The 11,022-nt window shown below is 43.9% G+C and overlaps 1 protein-coding gene across 1 annotated transcript in view; it reads right to left on the minus strand.

Moving 5' to 3' along the window:
• Positions 1-11,022, minus strand: part of LRRC8D (leucine rich repeat containing 8 VRAC subunit D) — a 184,668-nt gene that overhangs the window by 96,257 nt on the left and 77,389 nt on the right. The window lies entirely within an intron of this gene.

Genomic DNA, 11,022 nt, shown 5'->3' on the forward strand with positions numbered 1-11,022 from the left:
TACAGTAATTCAACTGTATGAGTATACACTTCACGGGGAAATAGTATTTTCTGTGGACTCTGTGCCTGGACATGCAGGCTTCACCCTAGACCAGGTATAGGCAGCCTTGGCTCTCCAGAACTACAACTCCCATGATTCCTGCCCACTGGCCCTGTTAGCTAGGGATCATGGGAGTTGTAGTCCCAAAACATATGGAGAGCCAAGGTTGCCTATGCCTGCCCTAGACTGAACCCTTCTGGAGAGAGGGGGGGAGGGAGGGAGAGAAAGAAAGAAAGAAAACACAAATCAATTTTTAAAAATTTCTAATTGAATCCCCCCCCCAAAGAGAGAGTTGGTACTTCTAATCCCTGTCCAGAAGTTAGAACATGGGGAAACTAAAATTCAGACCACTGTTACTTAAGGCCCAGCAATAAGTGATAGCCATGTATAACTTTCTTGAAATGCCAATAGAATGACTTCCAAACATATGTGTTTAGGCTGGAGTGTTGAATCATCCCGAGCATCACTGGAGGTCAGTGTTTTATGTGAGTCATGCCCCAAAGCCTGTGCATAATCTTTGTTTTCCATCTTAGAAAGAGGAAACTTTCCCCCCCCCCCAATCTCCTTTCCCCATGGGCTATCACTTGGTCCCACTGGGAGGAGAAAGGAAACTGTTTATTTCCAGAGCTGCTCCGAGTACAAAAAGTGGGGGAAGGACAAGCCTTTGAAAATATGAGACATTGGCAACATGACTTCTTAAATATCTACTCGGTAGGGAAAGACAAGGACTGCAGCAAAGGGGATGGAGTTCATAAGACGGGGACCATTCACCCAGGAAAAAGCAATGGAACAGTCTTCTTTTGTCTGTAAGACCATTCTGGAAAGTAGGTAGAGACTATGGGCTGACCGTACCAAAGTTTGCTGTGTGTTTGCGCCTGTTTGAGCTCCAATTAATTTGTGTAGCCCACATGACATTGCCCTCAAACAATACCAGTCTCGATACTTTACCCCCGGAAATTTGGACTTACCTGATACTTCCCTAAAATGGTTGCTGCTGTTTTAGTTACAGAAGGTCTGGCATCCTACCCTGAAGATCAGAAATTATGGTTTTCAGCGGATGTTCTGAACGTTCTGATAAAATGATGTTCTGCATCTTCTTAATCATGCCATAACTTTTTGATGATCGCCAGTGCAGAGGTTTAAGAGTGTGCAGTTATTATGTGCATTGGAGTGATTTAGGATTATTTCTGAGGCTTTCGGCGTGCAGTCTTGATGGCACCATCCAACCAAAAGTGATAAAGTCGTATTTCTTCCATTTATATGATCTGCTCATGCTTTAGCCTCTTCTTGACTAATTAAGGTACTTGCTTGGCATTTGGAAAAAAGGGGAGGCTTTCAGGAAATTGTGCAGGGAACCTTTGCATTTATAATAACCTGCGTTTCAGTGCAATCATCTAATTCTTCACTTTGGGCAAGTGCCCAGCAACGTACACAACGTCTTGGTTGTTGTTAACTCTTGCAAATCTAGTAAGCTTCATCTCTGGCAAAGGGTTACCCAGTTATTAGTGGTCACCGGTAGCGTAGCTTAGTGGCAAATTCAGAAGTTCAGGGTTCTTTCTTGGCTAAGCCACATTCTAAGTTTATATAACCTTGCAGACCTTCCAGGAGCTCTTGTGCTTTTACATTTTTGAATCGAATTCACAACGAGATCTCATTGTACATTGCAAATGAAACACTCTGCCATGGGTTTTCACTTAGAGGCATTCTACCTCAGACCCAAAGGGTGTGGTGAATCGTATCCATCCTGAAAATTTTGATCAGCATACAGCAGCTAGGTGCTGTCGGAAGCTGCCAACTCTTCGATTCAATAGAGGAAGTCTAAAAATAGACACCCTTTCCTGTCAGGGTGTGTGCCATTTCCTTTAGCATGGTATTTCTGTCAGGGGGACAAGAAAGAAAGGGAAGAAACTGTGGCGCAAGGAAAGGGGTGCTCAGAAGACAGACCCTCCAAGTGTTCCTATTTTCTAGGGGCGTACCAGATTTACAGAACCCGTCCCAGTTTCTGATTTGATCCCAGAATGTCCTGCTTTTCCTTAGGTTGTCCCTATTTTCATCAGAAAACTGTTGGAGGGTATGGAGCAGGCATCCCCAAACTTCAGCCCTCCAGATGTTTTGGACTATAATTCCCATCTTCCCCGACTACTGGTCCTGCTAGCTAGGGATCATGGGAGTTGTAGGCCAAAACATCTGGAGGGCCACAGTTTGGGGACGCCTGGTATGGAGTTACTTAACCCCCGAGCCAAGGACATAAGTAACTACAGTGGTACCTCGACTTACGAAGACGATCCGTTCCCCGGCGCTCTTCGTAAGTCGAAGTCTTTGGTTGTCAAAGCGCCCGTTCTGTGCATGCCGATTCTGTGCAGGCGCAGAACGCACACACGGCAAAAAGACTTCCTGGTTTGTTGACTTTGGAAGTTGAAACCTTCGGAAGTCGAGTCGTTCGGATGTCAAGGTACCACTATATATAATCTTTAGAAGACATCTGAAGGCAGCCCTGTATAGGGAAGTATTTTAAATGTTTAATGTTTTTATTATGTTTTTACATATGTTGGAAGCTGCCCAGGGTACCCCAGTCAGATGTATGGGGTAATAATAATAATAATAATAATAATAATAATAATAATAATAATAATTTAGGATGTCCCTATTTTCACTGGAGAAATGTTGGAGGGTATGAAGCAAGAGGCATTGCAGCAATTCAAAGGCACATTGCAGTTGAGTAAAAGGCCTCGAGGAGGGCATGGAATGGGTTTTGTAGTATATGGTTTGTGAAAAGGGGTTAAGAAAATAATAACTGCAACCATTGCTCCTCCTATGACTCATTGGGTGGGAATTATGTTGTGTGTTTTCAGCCCTCTACCAGTTCAGTTCTGTGCAAGCTGGCCTCAGAACTAGACTTGTTCATCAGCTGCATAATAAAGCCACACTTCTGCTATTTTCTGGGTGTCTATTGTGGTGCATGGTTAACAGGACAGTGTGCAAGTGTGTGAGTAGAAGCATGAGGAGCCCACCCAATCATCATAATCAGTGACAGCAAGGGGAGAGTCCTCAGGACCAGAACCTTTTGTTTTTCTAGCTTTGCATTGCCTACCTTGACTGGTAGCTGCTGCCGGGGATTTCAGGCAGGGGTCCTTTCCAACCCCACCTGGAGATGCTGGGGTCTGAACCTGGGAGCTTCTGCATTCAAAGGAGAAGCTGCACCACTGAGCTATGGCTCTTCCCTTGTAGAACCTTCTCTACCAGCTTCTTCTCACCGATCTCTGTATAGTCCTAAGCCTCTCTAGTGAAGCTGAGGCTCCAATACTTTGGCCACCTCATGAGAAGAGAAGACTCCCTGGAAAAGACCCTGATGTTGGGAAAGATGGAGGGCACTAGGAGAAGGGGACGACAGAGGACGAGATGGTTGGACAGTGTTCTCGAAGCTACGAACATGAGTCTCACCAAACTGCGGGAGGCAGTGGAAAACAGGAGTGCCTGGCATGCTCTGGTCCATGGGGTCACGAAGAGTCGGACACGACTAAACGACTAAACAACAACAACAACAAGCCTCTCTAGACATCCAAACAGCTGATCAGTCTCCTCTGGCCAATTCTTTGTCTCCCATTAACTTCTTTTACTCTGTTTTGACTTGGAAGGCAGTCTACAGGTCCATGTGGGCCTGTATTAAGGCCAGGCATTGAATCTGGGGTCTTCTGTTTGCAATGCATGTGTTGTCCCACTGAGCTATGGTCCTACCCAGTTGCCCCTAAAAGAAGTGCCTCTGTTCTCCCAGCATTGCATCATGAATGAAATGTTGCTTCTCATCCACATTCCTTCCTGGGCATTCAGTATCTAAAACTAAAATCTTATGAACCCACCAGAATGTACGGTTTATGTGTGCATGCATTTAGCTTGGTTTCTGCAGACTGGACGACTACGGCTTGGCCTTTATGCTGAGATACTGTCTTTTTTGTTTCTTTTGAAACCAGATCATTGAGGACAATATAACTTCCTCTTGGCCTTAGGGTAAGAGTGTTGTTTTTCTCTTTTTGTGCTCCCCTTCTTTTCCTTTGCAATCAATTTCCATTACTGCCATGATTTCCCCATTAGTCAGACTCCCGTCTTATTTCATTGTTTACTTTAATCTCATCCTGTTCCAGTTCATCCCATGGCTTGGAAAATAAATAAATATAACCTTTCATTCTTTCTCTGAAGCTCTTCAGATTTGCTCTTTTGACTCCTTCCTAAACCTAAGAAAAACTTCATAAACCAAGGGGGGAGAGGCTCTTTTAAAAAAAAAGGGTGGAAAGACAAACATTGAAAAAAGAGAGAGAGCAACTGGGGGGGGGGAGGGACTTATCCAGACATTCAGCAAATGCAGGCATCAAGGTTCTGACTCAATCAGAGCTGGTCCCTGAAAGCTAAGCAAGTATCCCTTCAGACTGGCGCTCATTAGCAGGTGTATTCTACAACATGTATTTGATGCAATAACAGTGCATTTATTAGTGATTGATTTATACTGGACCATCCACACATCACTCTGCTTTATTTGTAGTTTTGCAATGCTTTCCCAATGTGATCATATTATTGGGCAAGTGCTGCATAGCAGAAGTGAGATTCCCATCCTTTTCTGTATGTTCTCAAGGTGGATTGCAGCAATATAAGGACATAAGATTAAAAACCAGTTGAAAGCAGGGCTTTTTTTCCAGCCGGAACTCACTGGAACTCAGTTCTGGCACATCTTAGGTGAGTGCCATTGCCGTTATAAGAGAACATGGGAGGCGTTCATGGCAGCACTTTTTCTAGAAAAATAAGACTGGTTAAAACAATTTACGATCAGAAGAGTGGGATGGGTCCTACAAATATCTCACTTGTCAAAGGCTTGGGTAAAGAAATGCATCTTCAGTATGTGATGAGAGCTAAACAAGGAAGGGGTCAGGTGCACCTCTGTGGTGAGGAAATTCCACAGCTTGGGGACTATCACAGAGATGTACCTCTCCAGTCTGCCACCATCCAAACAAGAAGGCAGTGGAACCACCAAGAGGGCGTCTTCTGCTGATCTTAATTCTTGAGAGGGTCTATAGCAAAGGGGCAGCATTTCAGATACTGGGGGCTAAGTTGCTGAGGGCTTTTAAGAGCAATGTAAGCATCTCAAATTGGACCCTGAAACAAACTGGAAACTAACCAGTTCAGCTGTTTTAAAATGGGGAGTTATGTAGGCTCTGAACCAGTAATCTGGCAGCTGCATTTTGGAGCTGTCGAAGTTTCCAAATTGTCTCTAAGGGCCATCTCACTTAGAACACAATAATCCAGGCATCCCCAAACTGCGGCCCTCCAGATGTTTTGGCCTACAACTCCCATGATCCCTAGCTAACAGGACCAGTGCTTGGGGAATATGGGAATTGTAGTCCAAAACATCTGGAGGGCAGAAGTTTGGAGATGCCTGCAATAATCCAATCTGAAAATTGCCAGAACATGGTGTGTGGGTAATCTCTGTCCAACATAGCTGGAAATAGCCAGTCACAGTCACCTGGACCTCCAGTGATAGTGTTAGATCCAGGAGGACCCCGAAGGTATGGATCTGCTCCTTCCAGGGCAGTGGAACATCATCCAGGACAGGCTGCATGCCCACCCCTTGGGCCCAAGAACCGGGAACACATAACACTTCTCTTTTTTCAGGATTCAGCTTCAATTTATTGGCCTACATCCAGCCCATCAGCACTTCAAGGCTAACACCTGAACCATCTCTCTTGATTCAGTTGGAACAGAGAGAATGATTGGTCGTCTACTATGCCAGAATGTAATTGCGGCTTTCTTTTTGTGTGTATTTAATTGTTGTGTACGGACCCAGGTGGCACTGAGGGTTAAACCACAGAGTCTAGGACTTGCTGATCAGAAGGTCGGCGGTTCGAATCCCTGCAACAGGGTGAGCTCCCATTGCTCGGTCCCAGCTCCTGCCCACCTAGCAGTTCGAAAGCACATGAAAGTGCAAGTAGATAAATAGGGAAGGTAAACGGCGTTTCCGTGCGCTGCTCTGGTTCGCCAGAAGCAGCTTTGTCATGCTGGCCACATGACCTGGAAGCTGTCTGTGGACAAACGCCGGCTCCCTCGGCCTATAGAGCGAGATGAGCGTCGCAACCCCAGAGTCGGACACGACTGGACCTGATGGTCAGGGGCCCCTTTACCTTTACCTTTAATTGTTGTGTAATTCAACTGCATTGTATTGTATGGTTTTATTCTTTGCAAATGGCTTTGTCGTTGATCAGGTTTATTGTTGCGCAAACAGTCCCGAGAGCCTCGGCTGAAGAGCAGGTAATAAATGCCCTGCATAAATAAATAAATGCTGTTGCCAAGTTGCCTCAAAATAGGTATAATAAAAGCGGATTGCATTGCAAATTAATCTAGTTTCACTGGAAGCCTACCAAAGATGCGTCATTAAAGCAAATTGTCTAAAAAAATCTACTGTAATAAGCTGTATTGGGCCCCTGTTGTGTATTCGGATTTATAAAAGAACATCTTGCAGGAATTATTAGGAATTCTGAATTGCCTGTAAAAGCAGGCTTGGCAAGCGTTAGGAGTTAATATGTCAAGAATTCCATGTCAAGCACTGTCTCAAGGGGTCTTTTAGCAACTAAACAACACCCAACAGTATAATAACAAGGCAGAGCGAGTATTAAATGTTGTCTAAGTTATTCTGACGGATGTTCCACAGAAACAACTTAATCTTATGCAAGCTATATATGGATGAAAGACACTAAATGATACAATTTTTAAGAAAAAAACATAGCGGAATGCATGGAAACTTGGCTTAGAAGAATGGACAAGAATCTTGCACTGACTTCGTGAAGACCAAATAATACAGCTATTGTGAAGCTATAAGGTAAACTTCAGGGCTGATGTGTGTCTCAGACGTTGTGCATGGGCTAAACATCAGAAGCATTGACCTAGTGAACTATGCTCTGGAGTAGAACTGGGTCAATGCGAGCTTGCTTGAAATGTGGCATGTTAAAATAAGAGGAGGGGGAGTCTGTTGGAGGGTAGAAGATTGGGGAGAGGGCAACTAGAGTATGCTAAAGCATTCAGTGGGTCAGGGACCATAGACCATGAGGAGTGGTTGGGTTTCCTGTGTCAGGAACAGGTTTAGGAGACGAGAGCTTTTCTTATGAAGGTTTCTGTGGTAAAACAAAACAAAACAAACCCGCATATGGAATACACTCCATGGGCCCCCCTGAAGCAAAAAAAAATTAAATGGTTATAAAGTGATGAAATGAAACAAAATTAGGTAGGGCGATGGCGAATAATCAGTTGTTTACCACACTGAAATGGTGTAAAAACCGAGACGTATCTAGAGCCACCTAGCGACTGGTAGAGGAATCTATGTCAGCCAGCCATTGGGATTCAAGGGAGGGAGAGGTCTCTAGCGGGCTCTAGCAGAGAGAAGAGGGAATCTTCTAGAGGGGTCTAGTGAGTTCCGTGTCACTAAACTGAGCTGCCCGCTATTAGCTTACCTTCTTATTCACATTTAGAAGACATTGAGGCTGCCTAAATGGATATAAGAAACTGGTTCCAAAAAGGTAAGTTAAGTAATTTCTGTAGAAAATTAAATTTTAAAGGGTAAAGACCTGGCTCAGAAGTACAATGGGAGAGGACAGACTGACTGGGTTGTGTTTGATTAGCATCCATCGGAAATTCTTCAAGGAAAATAAGGACAGGATTGAAACGAAAGTTTTGAACAAGTTTTCTTCAAGCCCAAGAAAAATGATATTAGTATAAGACATGTAACTAGAATAATTTTTTTAAAAAAAATTCAAGGAAATAATTGTAATAACTACCATAATAAAGCACTGCTATAATTATATATAATTTTCTTAAAATTGTGGTTTCATCCGCCTTTTCGGTGCTGAAATGTCGCAACCTGAATGACCATGGCTTGCCCCCCCCCCAGTTTTGATCCTGGGTACACCCCTGATACACTCCCACAAGAAGTAGAGATGACCACCAATTTTTATGCACGCTTGTGCATAAGTTTCTCATACACATTACTTGGCTGGAGGACTGCGGTGCTAAATTTGGGACAGTGCAACTCTTGAAGCTGTGATCAGCCCTGAAAGACCTACATTGGATCAAAGTATGTTTCCAAGCACAATTCAAGCTTGGAACGGCCTCAGTCCTGTATACCTGAAGAAGCATCTCCACCTCCATCATCCAGCCCCGAAACTGAGACCCAGCATGAGGGCCTTCTCACTGCGAGAAGTGATGTTACAGGAAACCAGATAGTTGCGCCCACCCTGTGGAATGCCCTCCCATCAGATGTCAAGGAGATGAGTAACTATATATAACCTTTAGAAGACCTCTGAAGGCAGCCCTGTATAGGGAAGCTTTCGAATGTTTGTTTTATTATGTTTTTATGTATGTTGGAAGCTTCCCAGAGTGGCTGGGGCAACCCAGTCCAATGGGTGGTGTACAAATAATAGAATAATAATAATAAGAACTTTGCCCCAGGATGAGAACAGAAATCGTGTGGTGGATATTATCATTATCATTATCTGCTTTAAATGCAAACTGGATTATTGCATTTGTCGCTCAGTCCTATGACTAAACAGCTTTCCACTTCATTCCTTCCTCTACATTTTATGCATCCTCACAGCATTGCAAAGCTTCTTCCCTTCCTCGGAACAAGAAGTTGCTATTTTTGGCTGGAAGAATGAACTTACTGTCCTTAGTCAATTTCCCTAGCAAACGACAGCAAGCTAAGCAGCAGGGACCATTTCCTGGTATAATATACAGGGTGAGAGGAGGGACTGGAAAGGCGATCTCAAGATACAGCTCCCTTAGCTGCTTTGGGGGACTGGCAGCCACCACAGTCACTGGGAGGCTTCTTAATGCATGCTGCCTCGTTAAGAGGTAAATGCAGGAGCAGGAACTTATACTTTGGTCACACCTAGCTAGTGAAAGGCCCAAACTGATAAATGGGCACATACCCTTTTGGAAGCCCATTTACGAAGCTTAGTAAGAGAGGGTCACTGCCAAACACAAGAAGCTTTTCACCCCAGTTTTTTTTTTAAAAAAAAGGCTAGCAAGGGACAGGAATGCATGAACACATAAGCTATCCAGGAAATCTGTCTAAATGCTTACTGCTATTCTTAGTGGAAGAACAACAGATTCGGCCTGGAAGAGTCTCCATGATGTCAGGGCATTGTTTCATTACAATGCACTGTCAACCGGATGCAGGACTTGTTCAGAAGGTCAAAGGAGCGCAACTTAAATCCTGGTATAAAATAGCATTCAATTACATTTGCCCCTTTCCATTAAAATCAATAATCACATAATCCGTACTGCATTTATTCGAATCTAATGCTCACCGTTTTGGGGCCAAATTACGTTGAGAAAATTAAGGTGGAAAGTGACGTATCGGTTTGTGGTTTTCTCCGTTCTTATTTGTATTATGCGTTTTGTGTTTTTATATTGTGAACTGCCCTGAGATCTACGGATGGAGGGCCGTATACAAATCTAATACAGTGGTACCTCGAATTAGAAACACCTCGGGTTACAAACACTTCGGGTTACAGACTCCGCTAACCCGGAAGTAGTACCTTGGGTTAAGAACTTTGCCCCAGGATGAGAACAGAAATCGTGTGGTGGTGGCGCGGCAGCAGCGGGAGGCCCCATTAGCTAAAGTGGTACCTCAGGTTAGGAACAGTTTCAGGTTAAGAACGGACCTCCGGAACGAATTAAGTTCCTAACCCGAGGTACCACTGTAAATAACAATTAAAATTTAAAAATATTTTAAAATTTGTGCATGCCAACACACACAGGCTCTACTCTCGCTCAAGATCCACTGAAAGTAACAGGCAATTTGTCCCATTCATTAGTGTCTTTAGTAAGACTTCCACCCCCCCCCATTTGATCTGGGAACACTTTGCATCAACAAAAAAGGAGGCTGCCTCTGTTGTGTCCATTTATATCTTCTTGTCACTCAACACTCGCTCTAGAAGATCCACGCTCAATAGATTTTAGTTCCCAGGCATCTGCCCCTGGGGCTCTCCTTTTGGTGAAAGAACCAAAGCAGGGATGGGCAACTTTTTTTCCTACTGAGAGTCACCTATCAGTGGGTGCCAGAGGCCAGAGGTGGGTGGAGGCACCCTCTCCCTTTTGTGCCACACACATGAATTTAAACAAAGCTCTGCATGAGACGTTACCATAGCTGCCAAGTCTCCCGTTTTCCCCGGGAAATCTCCATTTTTTCCAGCTGTTCCTAGCTGAAAAAACGGATTTTTTTTGTTTTCCCCCGGGTTATTCTGGCGCGGCGGCCATTTTGGAACTGGGCGGAACATGCTCAGAAGCGACTTTTGATGCTGCTCTGCCCAGTTCCAAAATGGCTGCAGCGCTACTTCCGGTCTGCTATTTCCGACCCGGTCCCTTATTTCTCTGACAGCAACTTGGCAGGTATGGATGTTACTCACTTTTGAAATAAAGGCATGCAGAAGAAACAGTTTGGTGAAATGAATACCGTTTGCCTCAAAATGCTACATTTAGAACAAACTTTATTTCATCTCCCTGCCCCACTGTGCCTTCTGTAGCATGACAGAACACAAGCTTATGCATTAGAGGGTGAACTGGCAGTATAATGACTCCGGTTTTCGTTTTAAAAACAGCATCAAGATCAAATTCCAGACTGTTTCAGTGCACTTATTTCAACACACTATTTTCATTATGTTGCCCCCCGTTTTTCAAAACCACTACATTTCTCATTCCTGCCCCCCCAGGACAAAACACCCCTTACAACAATTACATCACTACGAATTAAAAATCGATTCAGACTAGATGACCATGATTTGCTGTAATGTTTTATGTGGTTGACTATGGGCAGATATACGATTGTAATATATGAAACAAAATGACGGAATACATATGGCATTTCTCTGTTGACGTAACTTCCTGACCTTGGAAAGAATTAGGAAACTGGCTTTTTCTTAGCAAGAACTTTTCAAATATATCCCGATA

This window comes from Zootoca vivipara, chromosome 7 (assembly GCF_963506605.1).
Source record: "Zootoca vivipara chromosome 7, rZooViv1.1, whole genome shotgun sequence".
In the NCBI taxonomy this organism is placed as follows: Eukaryota; Metazoa; Chordata; class Lepidosauria; order Squamata; family Lacertidae; genus Zootoca; species Zootoca vivipara.